General features: G+C 40.9%; 1 long non-coding RNA gene and 5 other non-coding genes across 27 annotated transcripts in view; all 6 read left to right on the top strand.

Moving 5' to 3' along the window:
* LOC106022184 overlaps positions 1-17,419 on the top strand; it is a 202,162-nt gene that overhangs the window by 54,827 nt on the left and 129,916 nt on the right. For 21 of the 22 annotated variants that reach the window (XR_005871914.1, XR_005871913.1, XR_005871906.1 and 18 more), the window contains 8 exons: positions 1,032-1,134; positions 1,477-1,520; positions 10,990-11,033; positions 12,756-12,798; positions 14,075-14,146; positions 14,526-14,568; positions 15,868-15,910; positions 17,321-17,392. This is a non-coding gene — a long non-coding RNA (uncharacterized LOC106022184). Of the gene's footprint in view, positions 1-1,031; positions 1,135-1,476; positions 1,521-10,989; positions 11,034-12,755; positions 12,799-14,074; positions 14,159-14,525; positions 14,569-15,867; positions 15,911-17,320; positions 17,393-17,419 lie in introns of all 22 variants that reach the window. The other variant, XR_005871919.1, reaches the window with a different exon arrangement.
* On the top strand, positions 1,158-1,233 carry LOC121134851. The gene has a single exon (XR_005872060.1). It is a non-coding gene; the product is annotated as a small nucleolar RNA SNORD115 (small nucleolar RNA).
* LOC121134964 lies at positions 2,423-2,501 on the top strand. The gene has a single exon (XR_005872166.1). It is a non-coding gene; the product is annotated as a small nucleolar RNA SNORD115 (small nucleolar RNA).
* LOC121134932 lies at positions 10,667-10,745 on the top strand. The gene has a single exon (XR_005872138.1). It is a non-coding gene; the product is annotated as a small nucleolar RNA SNORD115 (small nucleolar RNA).
* On the top strand, positions 12,441-12,517 carry LOC121134879. The gene has a single exon (XR_005872087.1). It is a non-coding gene; the product is annotated as a small nucleolar RNA SNORD115 (small nucleolar RNA).
* Positions 14,203-14,281, top strand: LOC121135080. Its single transcript, XR_005872271.1, has one exon. It is a non-coding gene; the product is annotated as a small nucleolar RNA SNORD115 (small nucleolar RNA).

The raw sequence follows: 17,419 nt of genomic DNA on the forward strand, positions 1-17,419 counted from the left end.
TGAGGCAGGACATTCAGGCCCTGTCCCTTGCACAGATCAGTGATAGATGAAAGTGATCTTCAAATCTCTGCCTTTGGGTGTCTATCTAGCTCTCATGCAGATCATTAGAGCCAGGGCAAGGGCTTCATGTTCTCCCTGTGTCAGCAGGGTGACATACTCCAAACTTCCAAACATGGCACTCATGAATGTCCTCTATGCATGCTCATTGTGCACTACTTTTCTTGGGCTCATAAAGCAAATGGATACTCACAGTGTTCTAGTGCACAAATGTACTAGTGCACAAATGTAACTATATCAGTTAGTAAAACACAGAAACCTTTTCCTTTCATTGGGATTAGAAATTGTCCTGCCGTTCATGCATCACTCAACCTGAGGCAATTCGAAAGGGTGCACTTGGAGAGGCATTCCCCTCTTTGCCTAGATGCTCAGGATCATCAATATGTGGAGATCCACTCAGCCCACATCAGTTACATGGAATTTCAACCACATGAATGATATCAAAAGCTGTAAAAACTTCATTATTCATGTGATAAGGAATGTGCTAAGAGACTGTGTGTAGGCGTCCTAAGTGGGCAGTGGTTGCACAATTAAGAAATTTGAACATACCCTTCTTTCTATGGTGACTAGGCAGTGATTTCAGAGGGAAATGGAATAGCGCTGTGCAAAGAACAGTAAATGTCAGGTTGTACCTTTTATGATTCAGTGCATGATCAAAAGCTAAAATGTTTTCAACAGACCGATAATGTGCCTTCACAATTGTCTGTCAGCTAATGCTATGAATGCAGGAAGTGTGGATAAGGTTGAAACAAGTGAAGACTTAAACTAGGCTAGCGGTGGCTAACAGGAAACCACCATTAAAAATTTTCATTATCTCTTCCACGGTTTTGATTAGCAATTGCCCCCAATTATCATACTCCTGTTTTGGGGCATTCAAAAGAAGGGTATTACATACCAAATGACACAGACATGACATTCTGGCATGCCAAAATTTTCCTTAACTGAGTGAACCGATTCTACTTTATCCCATGCAGGAGCCAAATGCAGGCTGACCAGTTGTCCAAAGCTCGCCAAGAACTACCTGAGACATGGTCATTGTTATCCCGGCAAGCAGCACTGTTTGTGTACCATTATCAGGTATAGCTGTCTTCTGAGGATGCGGGTCTATGATGACAAACCATTGTCATGAAAGAGGTGATGACGGAAAAATCATGGTCAATAGGATTACAATGAGCCAGGCAAAAGGACTTGGGAGTAATGGGGTCTAGACTCCTCAGGCTGTTCTCATAGATGAGTACACAGGCCCTCATTCACCCAGTAGTGTTTCCTTCTCTGGGGAATCCTGTGAAGTCCAGGTGCTCTTCTTTAGGAAAGCAATGAGCCTGCCTCAGAAGACACTTGTTTAGGCAATCTATGTATGTCAATGCTGGCTGGCAACAGCACTTTGCCCATGTCCATCTTTTCTCTTCTGCATTTCAGTGATCTAGGATGTAGACATGGTGCCCCGGTCATTTCACCTTAAGGTAAGTGGAAAGACCAGCTTAAGAGCCTAGGTCTCTTTTGGATATCTACCTACAAATATTACCTGGCATGATCTTCTAGGAATCCAGTGACACTAGTAGCACAGAACATGTGCTCTCCCTTCCTTTTGGAATCCCCTATGCCTATTCCTATGAGGAAAGGATTGTATTTCAAACTGTCTTTTCTTGTAGAATTCCAAATAGTAGGTATGGGGACACAGAGCAGTGACTGTTTGGGGAAATGAACACCAGGATTGGGTCAGGATGTATAGGCCATGTGCCTTGCACAGCTCACTGATATATAAATGTTACAGTGACATTCCTGACTTGGTGTCTATCTAGCTCCCATGCTGATTGTTTCTGCTAGGGAAAAAACTCCATGTTCTCGCTGTGTCAGGAAGTTGATATACTTCAAATTTGCAAAGATGACGCCAATGAATTTCCAATATGCAAGCTCTCAATGGCAGGGATATCACTAGATTATTCCTCTCAGGCTCATAATGCAACGGGAGACTCTCAGTGTTCTAGTACACAAATGTACATATCAGTTAGGCAAACTTTAATATCTTTTTCTTGTTAGGATTAGTGAAATTGTCCTGACATGCAGGCATCAGGCCACATGAGGCAATTTGACACGATGCAACTGGCCAGGCATTCCTCTCTTTGCCTAGATGCCCAGGCTCATCATCATGAGGAGAACCACTCAATACACATCAGTGGCATGGAATTTCAACCACATGAATGACATCCCAAGCTCAAAAATTCCTTTGCAAATTTGATAAGGAATGTGCCAAGAGAATGTGTGTAGGCATCCTAAGTGGGAAGTGCTTGGGAAATTAAGAAATTTGATCGTACCCTTCCTACTATGGTGTTTAGGCAGGTATAGTAATGCCCTCTTGGGACCTGGTTCTATGATTATACACTAGTGTCCTGAAAAGGGCTGATGACATAGAAATCATGTTCAATATGGTTACCCTAAAGCTCAGCCTATTGGCCAGGTGAGAAATCGGGCAATCTTCTCCTTGGGACATTTAGTAGGCCAGAAGACAGACCCACATTCATGAGCAGAAGAATGTGGGGACTAAGAAGGGGTTCTACAGCTCACACTGCCCTCTGCCCTCGGCCCTCTACCCTCTGCACTCTGCCTTCTCCCCTCTTCCCTCTTCCTCTGCCCTCTGCCCTTGCCCTGACCCTCTCCCCTCTTCCTTGAGTGGGGGAAGGTGTAGGCAGATGCACTCAGCAGGATCCAGGTCACTCATTCCTCCAAAAGCAATTCGAGCATGCTGAGTTTCAGGAAATCTACTTTCTGTACTTCACAAAATGGGAGCATAAAGAGAATCTCAGGAAGCACATGATCACACAAATTAGCGAGAATAAATGTTACATAAAACCCTTTCCTATTTGGTTCTCTCTACAACAGAGCTTTTGGAAATTCAGAGGACACTTACAAAAGGTAGTATAAAATATAGAACCATATACAGACAGAAGACAATAAACTGAAAGGATGGCACTGAAAACGTTTCTAATATTACTGTTGACATTATGTATCATTTGTACATGCATGAAAGCAATGGCACGGGTGTACACATTGCAGAATTTACATATTTTTAACAGGTGTATGACAAAACAGACAGTCCATAATGACTGTATGTCACAGGATTACGTCAATGGTTATATGAGGGAGATAAGGATAAAATCATATGGTGATTTGGAAGTGGAGGAAGATAAATATATCAAGCATCTCATGGTGCAAGTATTCTCATGAAATCCAAAAGATGGAATGGTTATTAAAATTAGAGGGGATCCCAGCAGAAGTCATGCACCAGAAAGACCAATGGACCAGCTGGTCCAGTGGGACAATTTAAAACAGGCCCTGCATTCGGGTATGCATTCCAGTGCCTGAGGATTGCCTGGGAACTTTCATAGAGCTTACCTTCCTGGTAGAAGCCAAGCAACCCATATTTCAGGTCTTCTTTTCCACCAACGAGACCAGGAAACCAGCAGATCCAGGTAAACAAGACCCGCATCCCCTGTTTGGCTTACAATGACTGGGGATGGACACAGAGCTTCCAATCCCGATGGGAGCACACCATATACAAAGTCTTCTCTTCCACCAAAGGGACCAGGGAACCAGGTGGGATGTGAATCACCCAAGATTCCTGGTATTCTGATGCAACCACGGGACCAGTACTGACACGAGGAATAAAAGGACTACCAGAATATTGGACTTGCTAGCACTTACCAAAAGGGAACACTTGTCCCCTTTCAATCCCCTAAACACAAGACCAGTAGAAGAAGAGATGGGAAAGAGACAATACAAAAACACACTCAGCAACAGAAAATAAAATATGACACAGTCAGATTCTGGAGACTCCACACCAGAAAGAATCCAACATTCCAATGCAAATGAAGCAGAAGAGAATGACCTTAGAAACAACTTCATGAAAATGATAGAGCCCCTGAAAGAGGATATAGGAAAATCACTCAAAGAAATGAACGGAAAAACAAACCAAAAATGCAAGAAGTGGAAGGAAAAACCCCAAAAATGCAAGAAATGGAAGAAAGAACAAACCAAAAAATTCATAAAATGCAACAAATGGACAAAAAGATAAAACAAAATTTGCAAGAAAAAATTCAAACAGTGCAAGTGTTGAAAACTGAAATAGAGACAATAAAAAACACAATCATAAGAAAGGCTGGAAATAGAAAAGCTGGGCAAATGGTCAGGAACTACGGATACAAACATTACCAACAGAATACAAAAGATAGTAGAGAGAATCTCAGGTGTTGAATATACACTAGGAGAATTAGATTCAACGACCAAAGAAAATCTTAAGCCCAATAAATCACTAACACAAAACATCCAGGAAATATGGGACACCGTGAAAAGACCAAACCTAAGGATAATAGGTATAGGTGAAGGTGAAGAAAACCACCTCAAAGGGGCAGAAAACATACTCAACAAAATCATAGAAGAAAAGTTTCCCAACTAAAGAAAGACAAGCCAATGAAGGTACAAGAAGCTTACAGAACACCAAATAGAGTGGATAACAAAAAATTCCCCTCTCCACATAATAATCAAGAAGCCATATATACAAAATAAAGAATGAATATTAAGAGCAGCTAAGGGAAAAGTGTTAGTAACATATAAATCAAACCTATCAAAATTACACCTGTCTTCTCCACAGAAACTCTGAAAGCGAGAAGGTTCTAGATAGATATTCTACCAACACAAAGAGACCATGCATGCCAGCCCAGACTACCATTACTGGCAAAGCTCTCAGTCACTATATATAGAGAAAACAAGATATTCCATGATGAAAATATATTCAAGCAATATGTATCCACTAACCCAGCCCTACAGAAAGTTCTGGAAGAAAAACTCCAACACAAGGAAGTTATGTACAACCAGAAAAACATAGGCATTAGATAATCCCACTTCACCAAAAGCCAAAGAAGAAGGGTGTGGAATTCCACACATAATTCCACAAATAACAACCATTAAGAATCAAGGGAGAATGAGCCATCAATGGTCATTAATATTCCTCAACATTAATGGCCTTAACTCTCTCACAAAAAGACACAGGCTAACAGAATGGACTCGAGCACAGAACCCATCCTTCTGCTGAATATAGGAAACACACCTCACCCTCAAAGATAGACATTACCTGAGAGTTAAAGGTTGGGAAAAGATTTTCAAATCAAATGGACCCAAGAAACAAGCACAGCAACAATCCTAAATCTAACAAATTAGACAATACAATGAAATCAACCAAAAAATATGAAGGAGATCATTACATACTCTTCACAGGTGAAATCCACCAAGATGAAGTTTCAATTCTGAACATCTATGCCCCAAATACAAAGGCATCCACATTCGTAAAAGAAACATTCATAAAATGTATATCTCATATAAAGCCCCACACACTTATAGTGGGAGACTTCAACACCCCACACTCACCATTAGACAGGAATACAAGACAGAAACTCAACAAAGAATCAAAGGGACTAATAGAAGTAATGAGCCAATTGGGATTAACAGACATCTATTGAACATACCAGCCACATAAAAAATAATACACATTTTTCTCACCACCACATGGAAGCATCTCAAAAATCAACTACATACTTGGCAACATATCAAATTTCTGCATCTACAAAAAAATTGGAATAACTCCACGCATCTTATCAGACCACCATGCGTTAAAATTAGAATTCAACAATAACACAGATTGCAGAAATCAGGGAAATTGAATAATGCACAACTGCATAATTCCTGGGTCAAAGAAGAAAGAAAGAAAGAAAGAAAGAAAGAAAGAAAGAAAGAAAGAAAGAAAGAAAGGAAGGAAGGAAGGAAGGAAGGAAGGAAGGAATAAAGAAAGAAAGAAAGAAAGAAAGAAAGAAAGAAAGAAAGAGAGAAAGAAAGAGAGAAATTAAAGAATTCCTAGAATTCATTGAGAATGAGGACCCAACACACCTAAACTTATGGGACACTTTCAAAGCAGTGATATGGGGGAATTTCATAGCGCTTAGTACCCACATGAAGAAACTGGAGATTAGTTATACTAGAGAATTAACTGCACAGCAGAAAGCTCTAGAACACAAAGAAGCAAATTCTCACAGGAGGAGTAGATGCCATGAAATAATCAAATTGAGGTCTAAAATCAATATAGTAGAAACTAGGAAAACAATACAAAGAATCAATGCAAGGACGAGTTGGTTCTTTGAGAAAATCAACAAGAAGGCCAAAACTTTGTCCAAGCTTACCAAATAGCAGTGTGTGAACATGGAAAAAACGGACTTTGGGGAAATTCAGAGACTCACCACGTCATACTTTGAAAACCTGTACTCCACAAATTTCTAAATTTTAAAGGAAATGGACTACTTCCTGGATAGCTATCACTTGCCAAAATTAAATCAAGAACAGATAAGCAATATAAATAGACCTATAACACCTATGGAAATCGAAGCAGTCAACAAAAGTCTCCCAACAAAAAATGCCCAGGTCCAGATGGCCTCAGTGCAGAATTTTACCAGAAATTGAAAGAACAGCTTATACCAATTTTTCTCAAAGCATTCCACGCAATAGAAGCATAAAGGTCTTTGCCAAACTTTTTCTATGAGGCTTCAATTGCCTTGATCCCCAAGCCACAACAAGACACAACTAAGGAAGAGAACTTCAGACCAATATCCCTCATGAACGTTGATGCAAAAATCCTCAATTAAATAGTGGAAAATTGGATCCCAGAACACAACAAGACAATCATTCACCACGAAAATGTAGGTCTCATCCCAGGGATGCAGGGATGGTTCAACATACGAAAATCCACCAATGCAATCCACCATATAAAGAAACTGAAAAACAAAAATAATATGATCATCTCACTAGATGCAGAAAAAGCCTTTAAAAAATCCAACACCCCTTCATGATAAAGGTTTTGGAGAGATCTGGGATAACAGTATCATACCTATTCATAATGAAAGCTATGTACAGCAAACAAACTGCCAAAATCAAAATAAATGGACAGGAACTCAATGCAATTCCTCTGAAATAAGGAACAAGACAAAGCTATCCACTCTCTCCATACCTTTTCAACATTGTACTTGAATTTCTAGTCAGAGCCATATGACAACAAAAGGAGATCAAGGGGATACTAATTGGAAAGGAATAAGTAAAACTTTCACTATTTGCAGATGATATGATAGTTTACATAAATGACCCAAAGAGCTCTACCAGGGAACTCTTACAGCTGAATAACACCTTCAGCAATGTGGTAGGCTACAAGATCCATTCAAGGAAATCAGTAGCCCTACGATATGCAGATGATAAAAGGTCTGAGAAAGAAATCAGAGAAACATTGCCATTTACAATTGCCACAAACTACATAAAATATCTTGGAGTAACGCTAACCAAACAAGGGAAAGACCTGTATCAGAAGAACTTTGAATCTTTAAAGAAAGACATTAAAGAACACATCAGAAAATGGAAAGATTTCCCATGCTTTTGGATAGGTAGGATCAATGTAGTAAAAATGGCAGTCCTGCTAAAAGCAATCTACAGATTCAATGCAATCCCCATTAAAATACCAGCACAATTCTTCAAATACCTTGAAATAACAATAGTCAATTTTGGATGGAAAAACAAAAGACCCAGGATAGCCAAAACAACCCTGTTCAACAAGGCAATGTCTGGAGGCATCACCATACCTTACTTCAAGCTATATTATAGAGATATAGTCCTGAAAACAGCTTGGTATTGGCACAAAAATAGACAGGTAGACCAATGGAATCAAATTTAAAACCCTGATATTCACCCACACACGTATCTTTGACAAAGAAGCTAAAAATATACAATGGAATAAAGAAAGCATCATCAATAAATGGTGCTGGCATATCTGGAGGCTGGCATGTAGAAGACTGTGGATCGATCCATGTCTATCTCCATGCACAAAACTTAAGTCCAAATGGATCAAAGACCTCAACATAAACTCAGCCACACGGACCCTCTTAGCAGAGTAAGTAGTTGGTACCCTTGAACGAATTGGTACAGGACACAGCTTCCTGAACTTAACACCAGTATCACAGACATTGATATGCAAATTGAATAGATCGGACCTCCTGAAACTGAGAAGCTTCTGTAAGGCAAAGGACACAGTCAGCAAGACAAAAAGGCAACACACAGAATGGGAAAAAATATTCACTAGCACCACATCTGACAGAGGGTTGGTCTCCAAAATTTACAGAGAACTCAAGAAGCAAGTCTCCAAATCACCAAAGGATCCAATTAAAAAGTGGGCTGCAGAACCACATAGAGAATTTTCAATAGAGGAGTCCAAAATGGCTAAGAGGCACTTGAGAAAGTGCTCAACATCTTTAGCCATCCGGGAAATGCATATCAAGACAACTCTTAGATACCATCTCACTCCTATCAGAATGGCTAAAATCAAAAACACCAACGACATTTTATGCTGGAGAGGATGAGGTAAAAGGGGAACACTCCTCCATTGCTGGTGGGAGTGCCAACTTGTTCAGCCACTTTCGAAATCAGTGTGGAGATTCCTCAGAAAAATTGGAATAAACCTACCACAAGACACAGCAACTCCACTCTTAGGCATATATCCAAATGATGCCCATTCATACAACAAGAATGTCTGTTCCACTATGTTCATAGCAGCATTATTTGTAATAGCCAGAACTTGGAAACAACCTAGATGCCCGTCAACTGAAGAGTGGATAGAGAAAATGTGGTACATTTACACAATGGAGTAATATTCAGCAGAAAAAAAAGGAATCATGACATTCGCAGGCAAATGGATGACACTAGAAGAAACCATCCTGAGTGAGGTAACCCAGACACAAAAAGAAACATGGCATGTATTCTCTCATATATGGATTTTAGACATAGATCTGGTGAGTGCCATCCTAAAATCCCATGGCTGGAGAGTCAGAGAAACAGAACCTTCATTTAGTGGCTGATGAAGGCAGAGGCAGACTCCCATGGCTCAGCACTGAGCTGAACTCAAGAAAGCCAGTAACAGTGAGGGAGGACTTATGACCAAAGGGATTAAGACTGGGCTGGTTTAACCCCCAGAAACAGCTGACCTGACAAAGGTTAACTCTTGAATCCCAGGCATCAGCCTGGGAATCCAGCATGGGTCTTATCAAGAATCCCTTAATGTGGGTGTCAGTGAGGAGGTCTAGGGAATCTACTGAGCCTTGGGCAGTAGATCAGTATTTATTCTGGTTATACAAATGGACACTGGACTCCCATCCAACAATGGGAGATGCACTCTCACCCTGATCTTTTGGGGGATGGCCTAGGCCCTGCCATGGATGAAATGACAGATTATTGACACCCCCAATGATGGCATCAACCTCCTTGTGAAAATGAGGGGATATTGGGGGGACTGGTGGGAGGGCAGGGGAGGAGGGGAGGTAAATGGAGTGGGACCTGGAATTGACACATGAAGCAACCTTGTTTCTAACTTAAATTTAAATTTAAAAATAAATAATGAAAAATAAAAAAGAGGAAAAAACTCTTAGAAGAATATGTAGGGGTAAATTTCATGGCTATTGAGTTAGCAATGATGCCTTAAATCTGAACCTAAAAATTCAAATGACAAGAACAACATTGAATTTCATCAAAATTAAAAGCTTATATTCAGAGGTTATTCTTCATATCAAATTATTTGCCTCTCCCCACCCTCAAGTTCATATGTGGAAGTCCCAGCGTCATACTAGCTCTAAAATTTAAATAATACCACTACAGTGTGTTCCAAACCAGGTTGACTTGATTTTTATATAGAGGGAAATTTGGATGCAGATATGTACAGATGGAATACAATGTGATTGTATAGGTAGGAATCAGATATTAACAAGTTAAGGAGAGAGATACAGAATAGATTCTTCCTTAGTGGCCTTCAGAATATCCCATCATCCTATCAAAGTCCTTATATTAGACATATAGTTTCCAAATCTCAGGCTATTGCTGTTGCCATTGGTTGCTTCCCAGAACATAAAAGTAAGTCTCAGTGAAGATGCCATACAATTCAGACACAGGACATGGAGGAATAATAGAGCTGCAGCTGACCTGGATTCTTCCTCCCTGAGGATGAGCTTGCACAGTACCATAGGGTGCTATACAAGCTTCCAAGGGAGAAAAGCATTCAATAGTATTAGGCATCTGTGACACCTACACATCATAAGGAACAGCATGTCTACATGCATATAATAGCAGCATTTATATCTTAGGGTTAATCCAAGAGGTGTGAGATTGGACTGAGGACCTGATTAATAGGAATGAATTCATCCCTGGAACTGGAAACCTAGCCAACTATTCATTGTTGATAATTAGGAAATAAGGCCCGGCACAATGGATAGAGCAAAACCCATGGAGAGCAAATTAGACATAGTTTATCATAATGAGACCAAAATGGGGGAAACAAACATGATAGAGAGAGAGAGAGATGAAAATGAGAGACAATGTGAAAAAAAGGAAACTGATTCTGCTTGATCCCTTGCATGAGCCTAATGCCGGCTGACCATTTTCCGAAGCTAGCAGAGACCTAATATCTAGATGGTCTTTTTCATCCTGAAAGCAGCACTGTTTGTTTCCCGCTATCAGGTATAGCTATGCCTTCTGAGGTCCCGGGAATATGGTGACAAATGAATGTCTCTAATATAGGTGATGACACAAAAATCATACTCAATAACATTAAACTGATTCCCAGGGTAAAAAGACATGGAAGAAATGTGGGCATAGTCTCCTCAGGTCATTATATTGGCAATTGCACAAGCACTCATTCACCCAGCATTGTTTCCCTTTGTGGGGAATCCTGTGAGGTCTTGTTCCATTCTTTAGGAAAGCAATGATCCTTCCTCAGAAGGCACTTGTTGGGAAAAAACTAGGTATGTCAATGCTGAAAGGAATAAGCACTCTGCTCATGTCCATCTCTTTTCTTCTGCATTTAAGTTATCCAGGATGCAGACATTGTGCCCCAGTAATTTCACTTTCAGGTAAGTGGAAAGATCAGGTTAGAGCCTTATATCTTTTTGATCTCTGCCTTCAAACATTAGAAATCATGAAATTCTATGAAAGCAGTAACAGTTAAGGCAATGAACTTGTGCTCTCCCTACCTATTGGGAATTCCCTAGGACTAAGCCCATAAAAATAGACTGTTGATCGAAATTGCCTTGTTTTGTGGAACTCCAAGTAGTAGATACTAGGAAACAGAGGAGTGACTGTTCAGGGAGGTGGGACACAAGAATTGGATCAGGACATTCAGGCACTGTCCCTTGCACAGCTCAGTGATAGCTGAATGTGATCTTGAAATCCCTGCCTTGCAGTAACTTTCTACCTCCCTTGCTGATTGTTACTGCCGAGAAAGAGCTTCATGTTCTCACTGTGTTAGGAGGGTGACATGCTCCAAACTTGCAAATAGGGTACTTAAGAATGTCCAGTTTACAACCCTCAACTGCAGGGAGATCACTTGATTAATTCTCTAGGTTACATAAGGCAGAAGGAGACTCTCAGTGTTCTAGTGCACTAATGAACATATCAGTTAGGCAAACTCAGATATATTTTCCTTTCATTAACTTTAGTGAACTTGCCCTGCCTTGCAGGCATCAGGCCAAATGAGGCAACTAGGCAAGGTGCATCTGGCCAGGCATTCTGTTCTTTGCCTAGATTCATAGAGTCATCATAATGTGGAGACCCACTCACCACACATCAGTGGCATGGAATTTCAACCACATGAATGACATCCCATGCTTCAAAGGCTTCCTTTGCTCATGTGATAAGGAATGTGTCAATAGAATGTGTGTAGGCATCCTAAGCAGGCTGTGCTTGCACAATTATGAACTTTGAGTATAACCATCTTACTATACTGATTAGTCAGTGATTTCAGAGGGAAATGGGATAGCGCTGTGCAAAGAACTGCAAATGACAGGCTGGAACTTTTATGACACTGTACATGATCAACAGCTAAAAATTTTCACCAGACATACTACATGCCTTCCCCATGGTCAGTGAGCTGATGCTATGAATGCAGGCAGTGTGGATGAGAGTGAAACAAGTGAAGGGTTAAACTTGTCTAGGGGTGGCAAACAGGTAATCATTGTTTTAATTTTTCATGATCTATCCCACTGCTTTGATTATCAAATGCCCCCAATATCTTGCTCAAGAGTTTGGACGTTCAGAAACAGGTCATTACAATTGCTCTGACACTGACATGATACTATGGTGATGGAAAATTTTCCTTGAATAAGAGAATTGATTCCACTTGATCGCTTGCAGGAGCCTAATGCCCCCAGACCATTTGTCTGATGATCACCGAAACCTAGATCCTACATGGTATTTGTCATCCTAGTAAACAGCACTATTTGTGTCCCACAATCCAGTATAGCTATGCCTTCTGAGGACCCGGTTTTGATGACAAACCAATGTCATGAAGACAGGTGATGACATAAAAATCATATTCAATGTGATTATGCTGAAGCCCACAATAAAGGACAGGGAGAAATGGGGGCCTTGTTTCCTCTGGCCATTTTCATAGGCCAGTACACAGAACCTCTTTCAACAAGGCATGTTTCCCTCTCTGGGGAATCCTGTGAAGTCCAGGTGCTGTATGAGAGCACTGAGCCTGCCTAATAAGGCAATTGTTGGGGCAATCTATGTATATCAATGCTGGCCCGAATCAGCAGTCTGCTCATTTCCATCTCTTCTCTTCTGCATTTTAGTGATCCAGGATGCAGAATTATCCCTCAGTCATTTCACATTCAGGTAAGTTGAAAATTCATGTTAAGTTCCTGGGTCTCTTTTGGAAATCTGCATTCAAACCTTAGAAAGCATGACCTACTGGGAATGCAGTGACATTAAAGGCATACAACTTGGGCTCGCTCTTCCTTTTGGGAATCCCCTAGGCCTAACAACATTATAAAAGGGTGTTAATTCAAACTGCCTTATCTTGTAGAATTCTAATTAGGAGGTACTGGGAAACAGAGCAGTGACTGTTCTCAGAGGTAGGACATAAGGATTGGGTCAGTACTTTCAGGAACTTTTTCTTGCATAGCTCAGTGATAGGTGATTGTGACCTTCAAATACCAGCTATGGGATGTATATTTACCTGCCATACCAATTGCTACATCCAGAGAAGAGCTTCATGTTCTCACTGGGTCAGGAGGTTGACATGATCCAAATATGTATATACGGTGCTCAAGAATGTCCAATATGCAAGCACTAAACAGCACAGAGATCACTGTTACTTTTCTGGGGCTCATGATGCAGACAGACACGCACAGTAATCTAGTGCAAACAGGTAAATATAAGTTAGACAAACAAAGATACAATTTAATTTTCTGAGCATTAGTGAACTTGTCCTGGCATGCAGACATCAGCCTAATTGAAGCAATTCAACAGGGTGCACCTGGCCAGGCATTCCCCTCTTTGCCTAGATGAACAGGCTCATCACTATTTAGAGACACACTAACCACATATCACTGGCAAGGAATTTCAAAGACATGAATGACATCCAAAGCTGCAAAGGCTTCCCTTCCATATGTCATAAGAAAAGGGCCAAGAGTACAGGTGGAGTTATCCTAGCAGGTGGTGGTTCACAAATATAGAAACTTGAGGGTACTCATCTGACAATGGTGATTAGGCAATGATGTCAGAGTCAAATGGGTTGCAGCTTTGCAAAGAATTTGACAAGAATGAACTTGGAATTTGTAAGAAACATTGCCTGATCAGAAGGTAATATGTTTTCAGCAGACGAATTATATGCTTTCTAAATGATGAGTCAGCTAATGCTTTGAATACAGGCAGTGAGGTGTGTGAAACAGTTGAAGTGTTAAACTGGTATACGGGTAGCGAACAGGTAAAAGCATTAAAATTTTCATTATCTATACCACGACTTTGATAAACAATTGAAACCAACTGTTGTTTAGAGAGTTTGGGTGTTCAGAAGCTGGGCATTTCAAATCCTCTGAATCTGACATGACATGTGAGGACTCTAAATTTTCCTTGACTAATAAAACTGATTCTGCTTGATCCTTTGCAGGAACCTAATGCTGGCTGACCATTTTTCTGAAGCTCACCAAATCTTACCTTCTAGATGGTGTTTGTCATCCATGTAAGCAGCACAGTATGTGTCCCACTATCAGGTATAGCTATGCCTTCTGAGTACGCGGGTCTATGATGACAAACCAATGTCATGAAGAGAGGTTATGACATAACAATCATGCTCAATAGGATTATACTCTGGCCCAGGATAAAGGACAGGGGATAAATGGGGGCCTAATCTACTCAGGCCATTCTCCTGGGCCAGTGCACAGGCCCTCATTCACCTAGTAGTCGTTCCCTGTATGAGGAATCCTCCGAGGTCCAGGTGCTCTTATTTAGGAGAGCATGAGTCCTGACTCAGAAGGCACTAGTTGTGGCATTCTATGTATGTCAATGCTGGCCGTAATTAGCACTCTGCTCATGTCCATCTATTCTCTTCTGCATTTCAGTGCTCCAGGATGCAGTCTTCTAACACAGTCATTTCACCTTCAGGTAAGTAGAAAGCTCATGTTAAGTGCCTAGGTCTCTTTTGGTCTTCTGCCTTAAAACATTAGAAAGCATGATGTTCTAGGAATGCAGTGACATTTAAGGCATACGACTTGTGGTCTTCCTTCGTTTTGGGAATCTACTAGGCCTAACACCATGAGAAAAGTGTCATAATTCAAACTGCCTTATCTTGTAATGTAGTGGGTACTGTGAAACAGAGCAGTGACTGTTCCCTGATGTGGGACACAAGTATTGGGTCAGGATGTTCAGGAATTTTTCTTTGCATAGCTCAGTGATAGGTGATTGTGATCTGGAAATCCTGCCTTGGGGTGTCTATTGAATTCCCATGATGTATGTTACTTCTGGCAACAGAGCTTCATGTTCTTGCTGTGTCAGGAGTTTGAAATGCTCCAAACTTTCAAAAATGGCACTTAAGAATGCCCAACTTGCAGCCAGGTGGTGGTGGTGCATGCCTTTAATCCCAGCACTCAGGAGGCAGAGACAGGCAGATCTCTGTGAGTTCGATGCCGGGCTGGAACGACAGCCTCCAATACAATACAGAGAAATCCTGTCTTGTAAAAGCAAAAAACAAAGAATGCACCAACTTTCAGGCATACAACTGCAAGGAGAAAAATTGTATACTACTCTGGGTCTCATAATGGATTCAGAGACCCATAGTGTTCTGGTGCACAAATGTACACATCAGTTAGGCAAACTCAGATATCATTTCTTTCGTTAGGATTAGTGAACATTTCCTGCCATGCAGGCATCAGGCAACATGAGGTAATTCGACAGGATGGATCTGCCTGGGCATTCTATTTTTAACTAGATGCACAGGCTCATTATTTGTCGAGACACTCTCCCAACTAATCAGTGGCATGGAATTTCAACCACATGAATGACACCCCAAGCTGTCATGGCTTAAGTTGCATATGTGATATGAAATGTGCCAAGAGTACGGGTTTACGTATCCTATGCACACAGTGATTTGGCTATAAAGAACCTTAAATCTACCCTTCCAACAATGGTGATGGACAATGATTTCACAGTGAAATATGATAGAGCTGTGCAAAGAACTGGAGATGAATGGTGTAGGTCCTTGTAAGACATAGTGCCTGGTCAGAAGCTAAAATGTTTTCAGCAGGAGTGGCTCCCTGTCTTAGGAATCCTATTGGGTCCAGGTGCTCTTCTTTAGGAGAGCATGAGTCCTGCTTCAGAAGGCACTAGTTGGGGAAATCTATGTATGTCAATGCTGGCCTGCATCAGGACTCTGCTCATATCCAACTCCTTTGTTATGCATTTCAGTGATCCAGGATACACACTTGAAACCCTGTCATTTCACATTCAGGTAAGTGGAAAGTTCAGGTTAAGTGCCTAAGTTTCTTTTGGATATCTGCCTTCAAACATTAGAAAGCCTGACATTCTAGGAATGCAGTGATATTTAAGACATACAACTCGGGCCCTCCCTTCCTATTTGGAATCCCCTAGGCCTAAAACCATGAGAAAAGGGTGGTAATTCAAACTGCCTTATCTTGTAGAATTCCAAGTAATAGGTACTGGGAAACAGAAAAGTGACTGTTTGCGGAGGTGGGACACAAGGATTGGGTCAGGAAGTTCAGTTCCTTTTCCTTGCATAGCTCATTGAAGGTGAATGTGATCTTCAAATCCCTGCCTTGGGGTATCTATTTAACTAACATATTGATTTTTACAGTCAGGGCAAGTGCTTCATGTTCTTGCTGCTCAGGTGGGTGACATGCTCCAAACTTGTATAGACAGTGCTCCAGAATATCTACTATGCAAGCCCTCAATAGCAGGGAGATCACTATGTTACTTTTCTGCGGCTCATGAGGCAGACAGACACACACAGTAATCTAGTGCAGAAATGAAAATATCAGTTAGACAAACACAGATAACTTTTCCTTTCCTTAGGATTAGTGAACTTTTCCTGCAAAGTAGGCTTCATCCTAACTGAGACAATTTGACAGGGTGCATCTGGCCAGGTATTCCACAATTTGCCTAGATGAACAGGCTCATCAATATGTGTGATGCACTCACCACACAGCAGTGACAAGGAATTTCAAACACATGAATGAAATCCCATGCTGCAAAGGCTTCCGTTGCATATGTCATAAGAAATGGGCCAAGTGTACAATTGTAGCTATCCTAGCAGTCGATGATTGGCACATAAGAAACCTTGAGGGTACACATATTAAATTGGTGATTATGCAGTGATGTCAGAGTGAAATGGGATAGATCTTTACAAAGAACTGCACATGAATGGTCTTGGACTTTGTAAGAAACATTGCCTGATCAGAAGGTAACATATTTTCAGCTGACCTATTATATGCCTTCTAAATGGTCTGTCAGCTAATGCTATGAATGCAGGCAGTGAGGATGAGGGTGAAGCATTTGAAGGATTAAACTTTTCTATGGGTAGAAACGAGTAACAACATTAAAATTTTTCATTATCTCTAAAACGACTTGATTAAGAATTAGCCCAATAGCTGGGTGGTGGTGGCACACGCCTTTAATCCCAGCACTCGGGAGGCAGATCTCTGTGAATTCGAGGCTGGGCTGGACTGACAGCCTCGAAAACAATACAGAGAAACCCTGTCTGATAAAAACAAAAAAAAAGAATTAGCCCAAAACTATCATGTAGAGAGTTTTCTGTGTTAAGAAGCTGGGCATTTCAATTCCTCTGATTCTGAGATGACATTATGGGACGCTAACAGACCAGATTCTGCTTCATCCCATACAGGAGCCTAATGTTGGATGATAATTTGGCTGAAGCTTGCCAAGACTTACCTTCTAGATGGTCTTTTTCATCCTGGTAAGCAGCATTGTTTGTGCCCCACTA

This window comes from Mesocricetus auratus, unplaced genomic scaffold (genome assembly GCF_017639785.1).
Source record: "Mesocricetus auratus isolate SY011 unplaced genomic scaffold, BCM_Maur_2.0 Super-Scaffold_100030, whole genome shotgun sequence".
In the NCBI taxonomy this organism is placed as follows: Eukaryota; Metazoa; Chordata; class Mammalia; order Rodentia; family Cricetidae; genus Mesocricetus; species Mesocricetus auratus.